We start from the raw sequence: 20,010 nt of genomic DNA on the forward strand, positions 1-20,010 counted from the left end.
TCATAACCACTTAAATCATACGTGGTAAATTATCCACATAGCTATTAATTTATACAACAAATGTTTCCTGGTACAAGGAAAGAGAACAGGCTCTAGAATACAGGCTGCTGGGTTCACATCCCAGCTTTTCTACTTACCAGTGACAGGAGCACAGGTATGTTACTTAACCTCACTGCGACTCAGTTTCCTCCCTGTAAAATGGATACAATAATAGCACTTATCTCATAGGGGAGGTTACAAAGACTAAACAAGATAATTTTTGAATAGCCCTTAGCACAGTGCTTGGCCAAAGGTAAGCACTAAATAAAATAGATTTTTACTGTGACAGGTTCTGCTTATACCATAGTGAACCAAACAAACCTAGATTTTCCCCTTCCAGAATACATACCAGCATACACAGATAAAACCAAGGAAAACTAATCACTTCACAACCATTCCAGGGTCTATCAGCCTCCCAATTTCTACATGAAATAAGAATATCAAATTAGGAGGAATGGGACCATGTCAGCAAGAATAAACTAATTAGCTAAAACTACTTATTAAAATGATAATCCCTCCACACGGACTAGGCGCTTGCATGTGCACCTGTCAGGAAATAAGCTACAGACACACACACACATGTGCATGTGAAATGACGCAGAAGCACACTCCCCACGCTGTGGAGAGCCAAGGTACCCTCACCCACTGAGACTTGACTCCCGACTGAGATACGGATCACGGGGCTGTGGGGCAAGGACTCTGAAGGTCAACTCTGAGATCATTGGCACTTCATTAAGGAGTCTGTTCTAAGTGCACAGGGCTTTCCCAGAAGAGGAAATGCAGCCTCCCCCTTACATCCAAACATACTGCCCAGAAGCCCCTAGAATGGCTTTTTGTTTCTCTGACACTGTCAGATAATTCACACAGGATTTTTCAGGCATCATAGCTTCTGCTAGCAGACTGGAGTACACAAAGAAAAAAGTGCTCAGCTCCAAATCTTGCCTGGAACTGACCTCGGCCCTGGACTGCCTTTTGTGTATCCCAAATTTGAGCTCTGTGTTTTTGCCTCTAGCTTTCTGGTGCCATGCTCTGGGCCATGTGAGTGCTCAGGGTTCTTTTTTGGATGTTTGGTGCTGAAAACATCACTCCTCGTGGCCAGAATGAAAGGTGTTGTCTAAAGAAAAGTCAGGTTGAACTGTCTGGTTCCTCTACTTTCGGAAATATAATGGAACCTCAGCTTTGCGTGGCCCTATCTTGTGTTAAAGATTCTAACAGAGAATACATCTCTATGTATGTTTTGTTTACTGTTTTGCTTTTGTTTCTAGCTTTATTGTTTTCCTCTGTGTGGAATGTTTCAGTAGCAACTGTTTGTTCTTCCTGTCTAAGAAGTGTAGCACATAGGTACTACGGCAGATTTATGTGGTAGTAAGAAGACGTCCACCTATTGCTTTGTGTAATAAACTTCCTTCCAGAAAGAAGAGAAAAAAATGGCTGTGCCCTAACTGCAGAGCAAGTTTAGTGAGCATTTACGAGAATCAACACCACTGGCACAAATGGAGCTTGCAGAGATCTTTGGGTTCCAAGTTTTCTGCCCATTCTAGAGAGGAGCAGACCTTAGAAGGTGGCTATGGTATGCCTTCTATGGAGGGCACTAGCACTCAGCCTGAGAGACAGGGTTGGACCAGCCAGTCAGCCTTCTGCCGCCTCTCTCAATATCAAATGTCTCTAAGGAGCTTTGGCAAGAGTAGAATCACAATTTGATCCTAGCTGAAGTTTCTGATAAATCCTCAGGTCCCACCCAGGAGTCACTGTGGTTGATAAAAAGAGGAGTCCATATGCTTTACACATGAGACAGCCAGGCAGTTTTGACACTTTGTGGAAAGTGTAGAGGCTTGATATGGATTCTCTTCTAGGCAGAGACCCATCCCAGCGTGACACAGAGAAGGTGCTCAGGGGCGATTCTAGGCATGGGCAGTGCTTTTCTCCCCAAAGAACTCTACTTCTTCAAGCTTTAAACAAGGTGTGGTGGACACCAAATGAAGAGGAGTCTGCCTGGCTCACACCAGTTCCCTTGGTGACAGGTTGCCAAGTGTAGGATGCCCAGTTAAATTTGAGTTTCAGAATAATAATGAAAATGCTTTTAATATAAGTATGTCCCAAATATTGTGTGGGAAATTCAAATGTAACCGGCTTCCTGAGTTTTTATTTGCTAAGTTTGGCAAGTTTACTTGGTGGCTGTGTCTGTATCCAACACCCTTTGTGGGTCCCTAAATAGAGCAGGGTTGATGTTATTATCTTACTTTCCTCACCATAGCAACTGTCAAAAAAAAAAAAAAAAAAAAGGGCTTGTGACCTCAGCTGAGCCAATTAGAGTCCTTAACTAGGGTCCCTAAAAGTGAAACTGGGAAAGTGGAGCTCTCTTTTCTCCTGGTAGCCCAAGGGCATGGGAATATTACTCTCTGTGCCCATGGTCCTCCCCTCAGGGATAAACCCTCTCTTAATTTGGTCAGGCTGCTATAACAAAATGCCAGAGGTTGACTAGCTTTTAAAGAACAGAAACTTATTTCTTGGGTCTGGAGGCTGGGAAGTCCAAGATCAAGGCACCTGCAGATTCAGTGAGGGCTCGATTTCTGGTTCCTAGATGGCACCTTCTAGCTATGTCCTCACATGGTGGAAGAGACTGTCTAGCTGTTTTATGGGGACACCAACCCCACTCATAACCTAATCACTTCCCAAGGGCTTTACTGCCTAATACCATCACCTTGGTTAGGATCTCAACATACAAATTTTGGGGAGGGATAGACATTCAAGCCGTAGCAAAAACCATTGGTCAGCTACTCTTTCACTTTCACAACCTGCCTTCATAGACTTCAAAAAAAAATTCCTCTTTCCTGCTTAAGGTAGATCAAGCTGAACCCTAAGGATCCTATGCTAGTATGTAGCTACCCAGCCCAAACTCCCAAGTTTGGCATGATGGACTAAAGAAAGAGGAATTCACCCTAGGAATGCTTATAGACAGATGTTTACAATCAGATGCCCCAGCCACAATATATCCTTGGTGGATCCTCTGGCTTTGGGCAGCCCTGTGCCTGATAGTGGGGAAGGGGTGGCAGTTGCTCTGCCAAACGGTGCACCTGCTTCAGGTCAGTACCTCCACAGTCAGGGCTGACCAGAACATAGAGAAGGGAGCCTTCCTGTCATGCCACTTTGAGCCACTGTCTAAAATATCTTCTGTCTGAAAATATCTGTCATCCTTAACTTGGACCATACCTAAAATTTCCACCTTTAGAGTTTATATGTTTGGCTTAAATCGTTAGTCTTCCCTATAATTGCACATCCATTAATGATAGAACGTGTGATGTTGTGGGGAGGATGTGGATGAATAATAATTAATATCAAGATCCAACAGATTTTTTAAAGTTCCATTGATGTGGCTGATAGTTTGGAAAGCAGAGTTCTGACAGAGTTGGATGGGAGTCCTGGAAACCTCTGATGTGATGGGAAAGCATTCATACAAGAGGCACTGCTGAGTTTGGAGGGGGGCACTGAGTCTCTCTGATCATGGGTCACCTGGAGCAGACAGAATGGACACAGGGCAAGTACTGGATGGAGAGGAGGCATGCTGAGAAAGAATGTCCCTGTTTTACCATGTTACTTTGGCCCAAGTCTGGTTCTGGCTCTTTTTTTTTTTTTTTTTTTTTTTTCATCTTTCCACCCTGGCTTCAATATCTCTTTTCCGTATTGCGTCTTCCCAGCTGCTTCTGACACACTACCTGTATGGGCAGAGACCTAGTGCCTAGACCTGGAGGGAGATGTCTGGGCTCTCTCACCTCCTCCACCTTCATAGAAACAGACAAGAGGAGCTTGTTCCTTCCCTTCATGTTCTCTTTCATTAATTGCTGTCAGCCAAGCCTTGTGCAATACCTGAGGTTCTCAAACTTGAGCATTCATCCGAATCACCTGGAAGGCTCATTAACACACAGATACCTGGACCCAACCCCTGAGTTTCTGATTTGTAGGTCTGGAGTATGGCCCAATAATTTCCATTTCTAATAAGTTCTCAGGGGACGCTGATTCTGCTGGTCTGGGAACTACAGCCCAAAACCATTGGCCTAGACAGTGAGCTTTTTGAGGGCAGGAGTGGCGTCTTCAGAATCATTGTATCCCCAGAGCCTAGTACAACACCAGGCACAGGGGTGAAGTTTAGGAAATGCTTGTTAATGGAGCTCTACGAAGCTACACAAGGCTTTACCCTGTTGTAGCATCAAGGCTAATCATGTAAATACCCTGAATTTTCAGATATCAGATTAAAAGAAGAAAATGCTATTGCCATCTAATGTGTTTTTTACACAGTGGCATCTCCAGAACACATACAGGAGGGGATTAAAGGTGCCAGTCTGGGTGGAAAATGGGAGGTTGGGGGCTCATCTTAAAACTCCACTTGCATAGAAAGACACTGTTTTTACTGAGACTCTATTTGTGGTAACTTCAGAGAAGGTTGATGGAAATCATTTAGAATTTTCCTGCTCACCTTCCTTTTCCACCCCGACTGCACCCCCCGACCACTGCTTAGTGTCACCACTGATTTCACATGTGCATGAGGTATGTGTACCAGGTCAGCTGATCTGAGGTTCCTCTGTCAAGCTTCACCGCAAAAGTGCAGCTTCAAGAGTCAGTGCAGTGAGGTGGAAGTGAATGGGATCGGGGATCTGTGCTTTTCAATAGAGATGAATGTCCTCTCTGCCAAGGTATTAATCTTTCCAGGTCGCCATAGCCTCTTTTGTAAAATGAGTCTGGAGAAAGTGACCACTAAGTGTTTTCCTATATTTCCGAATCTCTGTTATTTTAATTCAAAAGGCAAGCCATCTCAAATTTAGGAATGGGCTATTTGCTTGTAACCTAGCTATTTGGAATTTCAGAGATTTTTCTCCAGACAGATCATATTCCTTCTGGACAGTTCACACAATAATTGCTCTTTGTCGGGTTCTTAACTGTGTGTCAAGCACTGAGATAAATGTTTTGCATACTTTATTTCATTGAATGTGGCAACCCCCCTGGGAGGTAGGAAGTTTTATGATTCCCATTTTGCAGATGAGGAAAATGAGGGTCTGGGAGGAAAGAAAGAAGGAGGGAGGGAGTAAGGGAGAGAGAGAGGGAGGAAAAACTGAAGGAAAAGAAAGAGGGAGAGAAGGAGGAAGGGAGCAAGGGAGGGAGGAGAGGGAGGATGGGAGGAAGGGAAGGAGGGAGTGAGGGAGGAAGGGAGGAAAGGAGGAAGGGAAGGAGGGAGGGAAGGAGGGAGGGAGGAAGGGAAGGAGGAAGGGAAGGAGGGAGTGAGAGAAGGAGGGAAAGAAAGAAAAAAGCTTTCCCAGAGCCTCACAGCTACTAAAAACCAGGGCTGGGACCTGGACCTGAAGCCAGGTCTGCTGCTACCAAAGCTACTCTAATCACCATATTCTATTGTTCCTACAAAAGCCTAGTTTACCCACAATGCACCTGAAATGTAGAGGCTGGCTTTGGAGAGAAGTAGGCTTTCTTTTTTCTGCCACTTTCACTATAAGACACAGAAATCATTGTAATCAAGTGTTCTGAGCCAGAGTCCCCAAGTTCAAAGCCCAGCTCTGCCACTACTGGCAGACTAATCTTGGACAAGATACTTAATCTCTCTCTCCCGTAGTTTCTTCAGCTATCCAATGAATATGATAAAAGCATCTACCTCTAGAACTAGTGTATTAAGTGACTAATACATTAAGCTGAACCATGTGAAACTGGTGATATTCTACCATATTTAATCTGCAAAAAGAGCAATTTCATGTCTAAATATTTAAAGTGCTTATTATAACAGTACATGGCAAACAGTAAGCACTATATTCGTGTTAGCTATGATTCTTATTGAAAATTGCCTTGAGAGTTTGCCATATCTGGGGTATAGTAGGGGCTCAATAGTTGCTGGTGAATTTATTGAATGAAGTAGAAACTGGGATGCCCAGGAAACATCTGGGGTAGTCTGGGCTACAAAGACCCTCCAGGGCTGGGAGAAAGGCAGGTAGGGCAGGGGAGGAGGTTAGGACTCTTAGATTTGAACAGCTTTGAGACTCTGTTAGTATTGCCCTGGAATAAGGCAGGAAACCTCAAAGCGAGAAGGACGGATCCCATAGATCCAGCCACCCTGTAGCAGTTTTTGTCCTCTGGCTTCTAAAGAAGCAAAGAGAAGCCCTCAAGGCAGAGGCAGTGGGGAGTTAGGTCTTATGGTTTGCTTGTGTCTTGCTTTTGTTACAGCTAGAAATAATGAGAAAAGGCAGGCAAGGGAGAGCCTCCCTTCCAGCCTTTCCTCAGCCGCTGGTGTTTTTCCTTCCTAGACCACTGTGTGAGAGGAAGGGGAAAACACAGAAATAATGGTGGATCTTTAGGAACAGAAAGACCAGTGTTAGAGGTTAGGTGTAACTGAGCAGAGAGTAATATTTACCCAGGTATGGTAGTCATATCACTATATGGCTATGTGTAGCATGTGGACACACTTCTGTATTACAATAGTTATGTTTATTTCGATGTATCACAAAAATCTTAACACATTAAGCTTTTTATTTCACAGATATTACTTTGGGATGTGGCTAAATTGATTAAAGTTTTTAAAAAATAGATTGCCAATTTTTCTTTCTTTTTTCGTAATATTCCCTCTTGCATATATAACAACTCATGGGTTGCAAAAGAAGATTTATTTTTTCGTACCTGTCTACTATAAGTCTTTGTCCACAAGTCAAACAAAAGCAAACACAAGTGCTAAAAAGTAGACTGATTTTAAAATGTAGTTAAGAAATAACAGTCTAAGTGGAGCTTAGATTTCATGAAAACCATGAACACAGTAAATGATGACTATGGTTAGGGAAGCACTAGCAATGTGGTTAGGATACATCTATGTTATTCCTGGCTCTGGCTCTTAGTAGCTAGGTGGCAGTGGGCAGGGTATTTAATCTCTCTAAGACTCAGTTTTCTTATGTGTAAAGTGCGGATACTTGCTACCTCAAAGGTGATTTTTTTTGAATGATCAATGAGAAATGTCTTAAAAGCAGGTAATAAGAATTCAGTAGACACTGTTTATGAGTATTATCATTATTATTAGCCTGGCACACTCCCAGACCTCAGTTAATTGTAGTTTTTTAGACAGAAGTTTTCAAGCCATTCTTTCATTCAAATAAATATTTCTTAAACTCTGCTGTGTTCTAAAGCTTATGCTAGCTGTGGGGACAAGTTTGAAAGAGGGGAAGGAAGACCTACTCTCACCTCTCAATGTGTTCATGGCTCAAAATTTGGAAGGGGAGGTCAGGCATGGTAGCTGTAATCACACCTGTAATCCCAGCACTTTGGGATGCTGAGGTGGTCAGATCACTTGAGGTCAGGAGTTCGAGACCAGCCTGGCCAACATGGTGAAACCCCGTCTCTACTAAAAATACAAAAATTAGCCGGGCATGGTGGCGGGCACCTGTAGTCCCAGCTACTCTGGAGGCTGAAGCAAGAGAATGGCGTGAACCTGAGAGGCGGAGCTTACAGTGAGCCAAGATTGCCCCACTGCACTCCAGCCTGAGCTACACAGTGAGACTCCATCTCATATATATACACAAAAATTAATCGGGAGTTGTGGCACGTGCCTGTAATCCCAGCTACTTGGGAGGCTGAGGCAGGAGAATGAATCACTTGAACCTGGGAGGGTACAGTGAGCAAAGATGGCGCCACTCCACTCCAGCCTGGGTGAAAGAGTGAGACTCCGTCTAAAAAATAAAAAAAATTAAAAAAAACAATTGGAGGGGGAATAGGATGGTCAATAAATAAGTAATTACCAATGTAAAGCCATAAACTCTGTAAGCGGTGTGGTTATAAAATATCCAGGGAAGGCCAAGCGTGGTGGCTCATACTTGTAATCCCAGGACTTTTCAAGGCTGTGATGGAAGGATCACTTGAGCTCAGGAGTTCGAGACTAGCCTGGCAACATAGTGAGACCCCCCCCGCCCATCTCTACTAAAAAAATTAAAAATAAAAATAATAAAAAATAATAACTTTAACTGACCAGGAATGGTGATGCACGCCTGTGGTCCCAGCTACATGGGAGGCTAAGGTGGGAGGATCACTTGAGCCAAAGAGACAGACAGCTGCAGTGAGCTATGACTGCACCACTGCACTCCAACCTGGGTGACAGAGGGAGACCCTATCTCAAAGAAAATAAATAAATAAATAATAAATAAATAAATAATATGATAAAATGTCCAGAGAGCATGCAGGAGGAGATCAGCTTAGAAAAATCCTGTCAGCCACAGTGGTCTAGGACCTCCTCTGTGAAATGTGTTCAGTATAATTGAAGAACTGAATTAATTTACATTTAAAAACTGAAATGATATAAAATTCATTCAGCACATTTTTATTGTTTTTGCAAGATGATGTTTCACTTTAACTGTTGAAAATTTAGCATCTGAATTGAGATGTGCTGTTAACTATAAAATACAAACCGGATTTTGAAGACTTAGTGCAAAAAAAATCTTTTTACTGTCTCATTAAAGATTTTTATGTTGATTTTATGTTGATAATATTTTGGATATATTGAGTAAAAAGCATAGTATTAAATTTTTTTCACTTATTTAATGTGGCTACTAGAAAATTTTACATTTCATAAGTGGGCCAGGTGCAGTGGCTCATGCCTGTAATCCCAGTACTTTGGGAGCCGAGCAGACCACCTGAGGTCAGGAGTTTGAGACCAGCCTGACCAACATGGCGAAACCCTGTCTCTACTACAAATACAAAAATTGGCTAGGCATGGTGATGCATGCCTGTAACCCCAGCTACTCAGAAGGCTGAGGCATGAGAATCCCTTGAACCTGGGAGGCGGAGGTTGCAGTGAACTGAGATAGAGCTGCTGCAATACAGCCTGGGCAACAGACGGAGACCCTGTCTCAAAAAAAAAAAAAAGTCATCAGTGGCTTGTGTTTTATTTCTATTGGACAGTGCTGACTAGAGCAGGATGCAAATGACATTCACAGTAGAGAACTCCAGAAGATGTGGACATTTCAGAAGAGACCCAACTTCGGTTACCTTGGACAATTCTTTCTGACAGATCTAGAGCAAAGCTTAAAGGATCTGAGGGCACCGATTCAAAGGCTGTTTCTGGGGCTGCAGAAGAAGAGAAGTTCCTCTGAGGTTTCATCCTAACTACAGGACTTTGCTAGAGCTGCCAGATTTAGCAAACTTATAAATTAAAACCTGGCAACCCTAGACCTTGGGTATGTTGTAGCACTGCAACAAGCCTCAGTCTCTTCATCTTTAAAATTGGGATAAAAAAGTAACTGCCTCGTGAGTGTCTTTTAAAGCTTAAATGAATCAAATAAGACTAGCAGGAGATGCATTGAGAAAGTTTCACCTGAAAGAGCTAAGCAATGAAAACAAATTGGGGAACTTTCCAAACGTGCCTGTCTTTCTGTAGCTCTGAGCATGCAGGTCAGGGAGAGCTCTCCCAGGCCAGTGTTAAGGGAGACAGCAGCCCCTACCTGGGAGATGTATTAGGTTAGGCCTGGCTTGGGGACTTCCATAGAGTTAGGATCTGGCATGGGAGCATAAGCCATAAGGAGGAGGGGGACACATCATGACCATGTCAAATGTCACTCTGCTGTCATTGCAATGCCTTGTATAAGCCAGAAATGCCACAACAGTCTTCAGTGCTGTTGCCGATTGACAGAATTGTGTGCCTTTAGCACCAAAGAAATGTGTGTGACTTGAGTGTCACGTAAAACCCTTAAAATTAGCTCTCTTGGGATGGGCGTGGTGGCTCACGCCTGTAATCCCAGCACTTTAGGAGGCCAAGGCAGGCAGATCACCTGAGGTCAGGAGTTTGAGACCAGCCTGGCCAACATGGTGAAACCCCATCTCTACGTAAAATACAAAAATTAGCTGGGCATGGTGGTGGGTGCCTGTAATCCCAGCTACTCGGGAGGCTGAGGCTAGATAATCGCTTGAACACGGGAGGCGAAGGTTGCAGTGAGCCAAGATCGCACCATTGCACTCTAGCCTGGGTAACAAGAGCGAAACTCCATCAAAAAAAAAAATATATATATATATATATATAAAGTAAATTCTCACAAATTCAAAATAAGTCTACTTGTATCATTTATCTAATTGCAGATGAAAATGTAGTTCTTTTTTATAGATGCAAGTAGCTTACATTCCAAGAAGAAATTATCCTCCCCCACCCCATGCCAGATTAGCTCTTTCCTCATAAGAAGTTGACCATACTGACATTAAGGATATCAGAGGCTGAGGAGGACTGCCCCTTGCCTGGGTTTTCATTCCCTACTACCTAAACAGGCCCTGGGAGATAGAACTAATTTTTTTAACATGATGTTTCTTTCCATCAGAATCAAGTTTTAAATGTTTCAGGTTAGCTATGTGAAATCCACTTAGCTTAAAACCATTTGCAAGAAAGATCAAATCCAATTTGCTAATACAGGACTTTTTTTTATTTCTGAGTTTGAAAAAATCTTGAGCTAACCATGTCAGAAATTAAAAATTGAAAAGGACTCTGGCAGCCTCCCCATGTGCCTAATTTGGCTTTGCTGAACAAATGACCAAATTGGAATGAAAATTACATACAGGATTTGCTCAACATCCTTACTTCTTCAACTTGTTTCTCACTCCTGAAAAAGTACCAAGTTCGCATGCAGGAGGGAGAACATGTCTATATCGACCACAATGGCGTCAGACCAGGTAGAAATAGAAAAATGGTGATTTTAGATTCTAGCTGTGAATACACTTCTACAGTAGAAGATATTTGTCATAGAAACTCAATTTAATGAATTTAGGATCAGAAAGGACCATAATGGTCTTTTTGTCAGCTGATTTTATTAACAGGTTATTTTGTTCATGCCTTACCTTGCGAAGAGTAGTAATAAAAATATTAAATGGGTAAGAGGAGGAGGCTTCTCTGAAGTCCACCTCATTTCGTCTTTAATAAGGCATTGCATTGCACATAGACACCAGAATTCTCTGTCTTTCTTTAAGGAGATGGAAGGAGGACAGTAGAGAGAGCACCAGAGAGTCAAAAGATTGAGGTTCAAATCCTGGCTCAGTCAGCCATTAGCTGTCATGACCCTAGGCAAGTCATTTCACTTAAGTAGGGCTCAGGGTCACCATCTATCTATACAGAAAAAGTCTGGGCCAGATGGCCTTTGAGGCCCATCTTAACAGTGCCTCTGCCATTCTAATGTGACACAGAAAAGGAAACCACAGAGGTTTCTCTGAAGCAGGGGGTTCAGGCAAATGAGAGAATAATATCTAGGTGAATAGAACCCCAGTCTTCATTGATGCTTGGTGTTGAGCTGATGGTTGTCAGCAGATGGAGTGGTACTCAAGAGCTTCAGGTGTCACACAGCTCAGGTTCAAATCCCACCTCTAACACTTATCAGCTGCATGTTACTTCAGCACTCTGAGCCTCAATTTCTTCATCTGCAAAATGAGAAAGCAATATATATGTCATAAAATTGGTAACAATTGCTTATCACAGAGCCTGGCACATGCTAAGGGCTCAGTAAGAGTTAGCCATGATCGCCATTGTTACAAAACAACCCAAGACCCAGCAGGAGGTGAGATGTTTCTTGAGTGCCTCCTGTGTGCCAGTTACCCCCAGATCCTCACCACTTTTGCACCTTCTCCACCCTATAAGGTCAGTGTGAGCAAGAAAACATGGCTAAGAGCACACGCTTGGCTCTAAAACCAGCTGCCCCACCTACCAGCCCTGTCAACACCTTTATGCCTCCACTCCTTCCTCTGTAAAATGGGAATCATAGTTCTTACCTCTAGGTTTACTGTAAAGAGCAAATGAGGTGATGTGTATAGAGGGCTTAGAACAGTGGTTGACACTGAGTCAGTACATCACAAAAATATTAGTTGTTATAGCTAAGGAAAGTGAAGCTCAGAGAGGTAAATCTGTTTGCCCAAGGTATCTGCTTGTGCATGGTAGTGCAGAAATGTGAACCTGATTGACATGAACCTGGCATATATATCCCAGAGATCCAGGATAGGGAGATCCTTCCTCCTTTATACCTGGTTCCTAAGGCCCCACCTGGCCTGTTCCCCCAGTTTCAGGATGGCTGGCTGTGGGCTCCAGAGTTCAGATCAGAGGGCTCACTGGGAGCAGTTTGTTGAGGGCTGCTGGGGACTTGGGAAGGGAAATAAATCCCAACCCTCTCCTCCCTTGCTTGCTGCCACTGAGGGGAGAAACGTGCCCTAGGAATGGAGTATCTCGGGTGTCCTAATTGGCACACTCTGACCTCCTTGCCACTCCTCCTTGCAGAAGGCTATTTTTCACGAGAGAGTTCTTTCTCTTTGTTCCAGCGCGCATTGCACATCTACCGATCGATATGACATCTTATCCTCTAAAACATTCATAATGTCTGCTTCCTAGGATTCTGGTGGCCGCATGCCACGTGCAGCCTGCGTCTTCTTTCCTTTGTAGTCGGTGGTCTCACGGATCTGCCCCTCTTTAACTGGGCTGCTGGTTGCCTTTCTTTGAAGAAAGACAAATATTGTTTGGGTTGTCAACAGTGAATGACAAGCTCGGAGGGGAGAAAGATCCATTTAGGTGTAGATGTGTGGATTGTGGGGATGTGTTTCGTTATCAGAAAAGCTCTTAAAACCCCAGACCATGATTTGTTTGGTGAATAAAACCTACCGATATTATCATTCTCTAAAGTATTTTGATCACATGGGTCCCTTCTTGGAGAAAGAGAAGCTTTTATTTCTTAACCAGGAAAAAAATTGCAGCAGGAACGGGGTGGTCTGCAGTGGGAAATGACACCCTGTGTGGCTAATGGCTCCAGGCATGTGTTTATCTGCATGAGGCTGAGCTGACTTGGTGGACAATAGGATGCCTGACTAGCATTGCCAGTCAGGTACATTCCTGGCCACCCCGCACAAGGAAAAGAAAGTGGCTGTGAGCACATGTGTCTGTCTTGTGTATTGATCTGCCCAATGATGCTGAGAGCTAGAGGGTGTGGTTAGAGGTCACCTCGGCACACCAGATGCCACACACTCACAGTGTCAACAGCACCCACCTGCAGTGCACCTGCAGCAGCGGGTTCCAGGAGACAAGGGGAGGGACGCTGCCAGTCGGGGAGCCCCACGCATCCTGAAGCTGCAAGGAGCCCCATTTGTTTTCTGCAGACACAGCAATTGATTAATCTCGTACCACCTCCCACTCACTGTACCATCCTGAGCCTGTCATGAGAATAGATTAATGCTCTGGTCTTTCCCTGTGGATTCTTCTTGCCTCAAGAACACATTGCTCCCTGGTCCCAGAGCTGCCTCACGCAACTATCACCTTGTTCTCATGGCAGACACAAAGGAGGGGACAGAAAGCCTTGCTACTTTTGTGAGGGACTAGAAGTAGGAAGGCAGCAGACAAAATCCCTGCTGAGGACAGTTTTGAGACTGTAGCTGGAAGATTTGAGTTCCTCTAGAGAGGTGAATGCAGGTGAGTTTCTCCAATGCCCCCTCTCATTTTGATGATCCTGCCACGATTCTGGGATTGTATCTGCCTCTCATCTTTCCTCTTCTTTGTAATTCCTGAGCCATAAGCCTTGCAACCATTTGGAGCTGCAAGCTGGAAGTCGGACAGGGGCTAGTAAGTTTTCAGAACATTCTTGGGAGACAGGTGCACAAATCCCATTACCGTTAAAGGGATTTGTGGGTGTAACTTCCATGCGGTGCTTTGAAAATTCATTCCACTCAGTGTATTGCAACACTGTCTGGGAAAAATAGGAGAAATCACTTCACCAAGGTGGTTAGAAAAGGATTTTTGGTGACCCTTTAAGATTTAAATTTTTAAACTCCTTTTAAGACTTAAGGCATTTCCAAGAATGTTATCCCACATAGTTTTGTTTGCATTACTTCTTTCAGGCTGAAGGTAATTTTGGCACTGACAGCATTCCTAAACATAATAATACATTGCAGTGGGCCCCCTCCTCTTTGAGGAAGAAGCACTGCACTCAACTGCATCCCCAAAGGATGACAAGCAAACTGACAAGGGAAAAAACCACCAAACATGTTGTTGACTGGCCTGACTGGCAATTGAAGTTGCCGAGCAGATTTATTGTACGTTGACAATTGTGGTTCAAGTTAAATAGCAAACTAGTTGCCAACCAAGGACATATTCATAGAGACTAATGGCTGCTTACAAAGGGAAGTGTGTATTCATGAGTGAGCCTTGACAATATTTAGTAAGTAGGTGATTTTATAGCCTGCCTGTCCTGTTCGGTCTTATCTAAGTAGCGGTTCACTTGGAAACCTCAGAGGGCCGATGTCCTCCAGTGAGAACTCTGAATGGAGTCTCTAGGAGGACAGTATGGGAATTCAGAACTCTGACTCTGAAGTTGCATGTGTCTGGGTCTAAATCCCAGATTTCCCACTTACTGGCTGAATTGTCTTGGGCAAGTCTCTTAACCTCTCTAAGCTTCAATTTCTTTATCTATAAAATGTAGATTATATTACCACCTAATCCAGTGAGAATGAAGGGGAAAAAGTAAGCATTCATCTTTTTTGAAATCCTCCAGTGTCATCCCTTCTCTTCCAAACAAAAGGCAAAGCTCCTCAAAGGCAGCTACCCCTTCACCCTGCCCGTCCCTTCACCCACCACTCCTCCTTCCCACTAACTCCACTCCCCTTCGGCGTGCTCTTCCCCAGACATCAGCATAAACTGCTTTCTCGATTCCTTTATGTCTTTGCTCAAATGTTACCTATCACAAATGCCATCCTTGACCAGACTACATTAAATGAAAAAAGGAAGAAATTTTCAATGCATCCCCCACCCCCCGAGTGCCTCTGAATCCTAAACCCGGCTATTGACTTATGTGTTTAATTTCTACACCTGCCTCTAGAACGTAGGTTCCATGACAGCAAGGATTTTGTCTTGTTAAAACTGCTTTACTCCTGGTGCCTAGGACACATCTGACACCCAGTGGGTGTTTAGTAAATATGTGCTGACTGGTAAATTATGAATACATGCTGCATGCAAATAATGAGCCCAATACCTGGCACATGGTCAAAATGAACGTTAATTGTCACCATCACCATCGAGTAGACTTATTCACATGTGTTAATTTTCACTGCTGATTGCAAAGGGGCTTTTGCAGGTTGCCTATGCAAGTTCAGGGTAAGCAGTTGTGCATGTTAGCCCTGATTATTCCACTGTGGTTCTCTCCTCCCAGCAGTGGCGCTTTTGGAATTGGTATATTTCCCCCAGGAGCCCCGACACTGTTGACTTAATTGGCTGATGCAGAGGCAGGGAGACCCAGCCCTAACCCTTACTGTCATCCTACCAGGCCTCTGAATGAGCTCTGCCATCATCTTTAAGGCCCTTGTGAATCTGATGGCATGCCGAGCCCCAAGACCCAGCAGGCATGGCTTTCTCCTCCTGCTCCCTAAGCTCTGCTTGGCCTGAAGTCTTCCATTTTCAAAGGGAAAGCCCAATCTCCTCCTCGGGTTATGTATCGACAAACCTGATCTTTAAAGGCCCCCCTGCTCCTGGGGGCCTGCTCAGCAAACACAGAGCATCCGTGGCCTCCATGTTTGCCCTCTTTGACAAGCAGGGGCTGAGCAGCTCTCTGGGAAGTATTGCTGACATATTGATTGACTCTCTTGTCAGGTTGATCCTCTGCCAGCCAATGAACACAGAAGGTTCTAAGTGGCACCCAGCAGGGCCCACACATTCCCTAATTACTATTTCAGACAACCCCCATTCCAAGCTGCCACTTTTCTGGCCCTATAATCTCCCTGTCCTGTGGTTGCTGGAGAATCCTCAGTTACTCGCAACCAACCCCACTCCCTTTCTCGGGCGTCACTCCCTCGGAGTATTGCCTTTGGAACCCACCTGGCACAAAAACACAGCAACTTCAATAAGAAAATATCACACCTTCACTCCACGTAGGTCTGTTTATTATCCTTACTGAAACCGGGGATCTGCGTGTGGTCCCGCCATCCTGTCTTGGTTCCCTTCAGAATGCCACGAAAGTTTTCTCCAATTAGCCAGAGGGATACTCTCAGAGTTTGGCTGCCTATTGTGTTTTAAGTGGCTGGCTTCCCAGCTGCCACCTGGATTTCACAAGTTTCCATTCGGAGCCCTTCCCCATCCCATCCTTAGTGACCCATGGAGCCCGAGGGTCTCTCTGAAGCGGAGCCTGTCAGATCATGATGAATTGTACATTTTGGCTGTCAGTGAGGGGGAGGAATGTTAGGGAGAGGGCCTCCCAAACTCATTTCACTTTTGACCCTCAGATGATCTGGACCAGGACTTTTGGGATGAACTGCTAGAGCATTCAAGGTGGGGCGGGAGAGGGAACCACCCCAGTGCATCCAGGATCTCTTGAGGAGACCAGCATTTATGTGAAATCTTGAGATGAAGCAGCAATAACTCTGGCTACTCTGAGGTTTCTTAGCTTTCTTTTTTTTTTTTTTTTAATTAATTAAATTTTTGGTAGAGATAGGGTCTTCCTATGTTACACAGGCTGGTCTTGAACAACTGGCCTCAAGCAATCCTCTTGCCTCAATCTCCCAAAGCACTGGGATTATGGGCGTGAGCCACCCCATCCAGCTCAGCTTTCTAAGTCTGGTTCTGAGAGTAAATTAAAATTGGAGGTATGATGACATCATGTTTAAAGTGCTGTTTTTTGTTGTTGTTCATAGAAGCAAATATAGTGGCCCAAAGTATGTGCTAATTCTCTCTGGCTGAGTTTCAGAAAGGATCCTAACCCAATAAAACCTAAAGGGATGCACAGAGATTTGCTGTATAAAAATGCCATTTCCCAGTTTCCTTATAGGTGAAAGTATCAGTCAAGCTAGCCTCAGACAGGCTGCTGTAACAAACAATCCCAAACTCTCAGTGGCTTATAACAGTAACAGTTCATGTCTTCACACATGCTGTATTCTATCACTGGTCAGCCATGGCTGTAGCCCACATCATCTTCACTGAAGACCCAGAATGACTGTGTGGTAAAGTATGTGCTGAATTCAACAGGATAAAGAAATCTAACCCCCTCAGGAAGGGGTGTGGTCATTCACCAACCCCAATGAGATTATTATGAGTTTTGAAACAAGGAAGAGGTTTGCTGAGACTCCATTACCCATAGAATCTGTAACCAGATCACTATGAAATATGAAGCAATAGCCACCTCCCACAGTAATTTCCTTCTGATTCTGAAATCCCGCTGTTCTCAAACTTCACAGTCAATAGTTTCCTCATCTGTGAAATGGGGCTGATAATAGTACCTACCTGTGAGTCTTAAGATAATGCCTTTAGAATGTCTACTATGGTACCTGGCTATAGAAAAGGTTCAATGATGGCGGGACGCGGTGGCTCACGCCTGTAATCCCAGCACTTTGGGAGGCCGAGGTGGGTGGATCACGAGGTCAGGAGATCGAAACCATCCTGGCTAACACGGTGAAACCCCGTCTGTACTAAAAATACAAAAACAAAATTAGCCAAGCATGCGGGCACCTGGAGTCCCAGATACTCGGGAGGGTGAGGCAAGAGAATGGCATGAACCCGGGAGGCAGAGCTTGCAGTGAGCGGAGATCGCGCCACTGCACTAAAAGAAAAGGGTCAATGATTGGCAGCAGGTGTTGATATGCTGATAATTAAAATATCCTTCCCTTTGCAAACTAGTCCATATTGCTACCAGCACTGTTTTATCCCATCTTCTATGCCTCTGATTATGTATTTTTTAATTTATAAGCATATAACATCCTACAATCCAACCCCCAAATCTGCCCCCCGTGTATCATTATCTGTTCTAATAAATATTGATGGAGTGCCATTTATATTCAAGACACTGTCAGATCTTTTGGGGGTTGCAGATGTGTAACCTCTCTCTGGCCCTTAAGGAGCCATTATTCTACCTGTACAGGGAAACTTTTATAAAAGGTAAAGGGAGAGATTGATTGAGAGACTGATTTCTCAGCCCAAGCCATAGAGCAAATCAGTAGCAGAATAAGAAATAGGCCTCTCATTAGTCAGGAAACTCATTTACTTCACAGCTCCCTGGGGTCTTTATCCTAAGGACACTTTAGTCCCTCCCCACCGGCCAGAGAGAGCATCTCGTTTTCTTACTCAAGTGAGAGAGAAAGAATGGCTGATTAAAAAAAAAAAAAAAAGTGCCAACAAAAACCTATTTCAGACGCTCCCAAAAAATAAGAGAAGGTGGTTATACCCCAGATATAATTCTCACTTATTTACTTAATGTTCAATTCAACAACAGAAAATACGCCCAAACTTGAGTTTCATTTTTGTTGCATTGCTTCTTCTGGAAGGACAGGTCTCATGTTCAGCAGATTTGGCTTTTCCCCTTCTCCACCTCCATCTCACTTTCTTATTTTTCTTCTCACTCCTGGGAGTTGTCTGAGAAGTTACTGATGTACTCTGACCCTAACCCTTTCCACCTCATCTGCAGTTTTCTTATTTTCTGGATACTTTTAAAAAATAAAAATAAAAAGATGCTATGGAACCCAAAACAAAGAAAAAGGTGGGAAGGGGAGGCAAGAGGGAAGGCATCCTTGGAAACAGAGGAAACACAGTTTCAGGGATGTCTCTTCCTGTTCAGTAACATTAGGGGATTATTTGCTTGCTTTTCTCCCAAAGTTGACGGTTGCAATATGTTCTGCACCTTAGAATGGCAAGACTGAGTGCTATAAGAGCAGAGCAGTTTTGACAAGAGTTTGAGATGGGATGTTGGGGAGGTTGTCATCTTTGCCTGATGGGACCCACCACTCCTTCCGTAGATGTGAAATCAAAGCTTTGTTAGGCCTGGGTTCCAGCGGCACCTGCAGTACTTGCCAGTGTCTGTCTTAAGACCCTCCTTGAAAGAACCGCATCTCCAGTGCAGCTGCAGCTGACCCAAGGCAAGTTTCAATAACCCAATAGTATCATTTTTAAAAAAAATTATTTTAAAATAGCTAATTCCTTGGCTCCCTTCACCTGGTAATTACAAATCAGAAGCTATCGTTATCTTGAAGCCACCGCGATTAGTTCTCATTTCCTGACCTCTGTACAGTGAAAATATGTCATTATTTGAGGCAATGGAATCTGGTCTCTTCAAGTGAGTGACCTACATATAACGGACAAACTGCAGGAGAAAATTAGGTGTTACCTTGATGGAAAGTGTACAGTAAATGTCACTTACTCTTATTACTATTTATCATCTCAAGAAGTTGTAACAGTGGGCCTTTCACTTTAGAGGAAAGAAAACGTGGTTCTAAGATGGAGAAGAGTGTAAGCGAAAAGCAGACACACCCACACACACGGACACCTTGCCACCTTCATCTGTGGCCATCACTCTGAGCTGTATTGTTTGAAGATAGGTTTTTAACCTTAATAGAATGCAGTCTGACTTTCCGTGATGGTAGGCATGCAGAATTAATTGCTGTGTGAACAATTTCCTAAGCATTGTTAATTGTGTTTCCTGCAGTTAATTGTCTCTCCCATCCCCACATGAGACTCCAAACCTCTCCCTGTCAACAGCCCTTTCTCTCCTGCGGTGGTAGGAATGTAGCAACAGCGTCAACCTGTGTCCAGTGGAAATGCCAGACATCCTTTGGATGAGAGACGTGCAGGGGAATAAATTCCTTACTTATTCTCAAATGAAGCATCTCTTAGATAAGGGCTTTGAAAGAATACAGGTGTTTAGGGTTTGCTTTTCATTCCACTCAGTAGAAACAACTCACCAAGAACCATCAGGGATAGGGCTGTGTTAAGTTTGCTAAACTCATGGTGGGGAGTTGACGCAGGCAGGATGACGAGGAAGACCAGAAGTTTGTTTGGAGGCTTGGGGTGCCCATGGGAGTCAAGACTTCTGTGGACGTGCTCAGTTCCTTAGCAAAGAACAGGCAGTATTTCAGAACTCTGTTTCATTCCATACTCTGCTAAAGTGAGAGCGACAGAGAGAGAAAGAATAGTAATGTCTTCAGAAAAGGACCCCATTCCACCATCAACCCCCCAAGCTTTTTCTACAA

General features: G+C 43.9%; 1 protein-coding gene and 1 pseudogene across 19 annotated transcripts in view; one reads left to right on the plus strand and one right to left on the minus strand.

Moving 5' to 3' along the window:
• TENM2 (teneurin transmembrane protein 2) overlaps positions 1 to 20,010 on the plus strand; it is a 1,285,801-nt gene that overhangs the window by 1,044,174 nt on the left and 221,617 nt on the right. The window lies entirely within an intron of this gene.
• Positions 6,644 to 6,758, minus strand: LOC112133629 (small nucleolar RNA SNORA40; annotated as a pseudogene).

The sequence above is a fragment of the Pongo abelii genome, chromosome 4, assembly GCF_028885655.2.
Source record: "Pongo abelii isolate AG06213 chromosome 4, NHGRI_mPonAbe1-v2.0_pri, whole genome shotgun sequence".
NCBI classification, from domain to species: Eukaryota; Metazoa; Chordata; class Mammalia; order Primates; family Hominidae; genus Pongo; species Pongo abelii.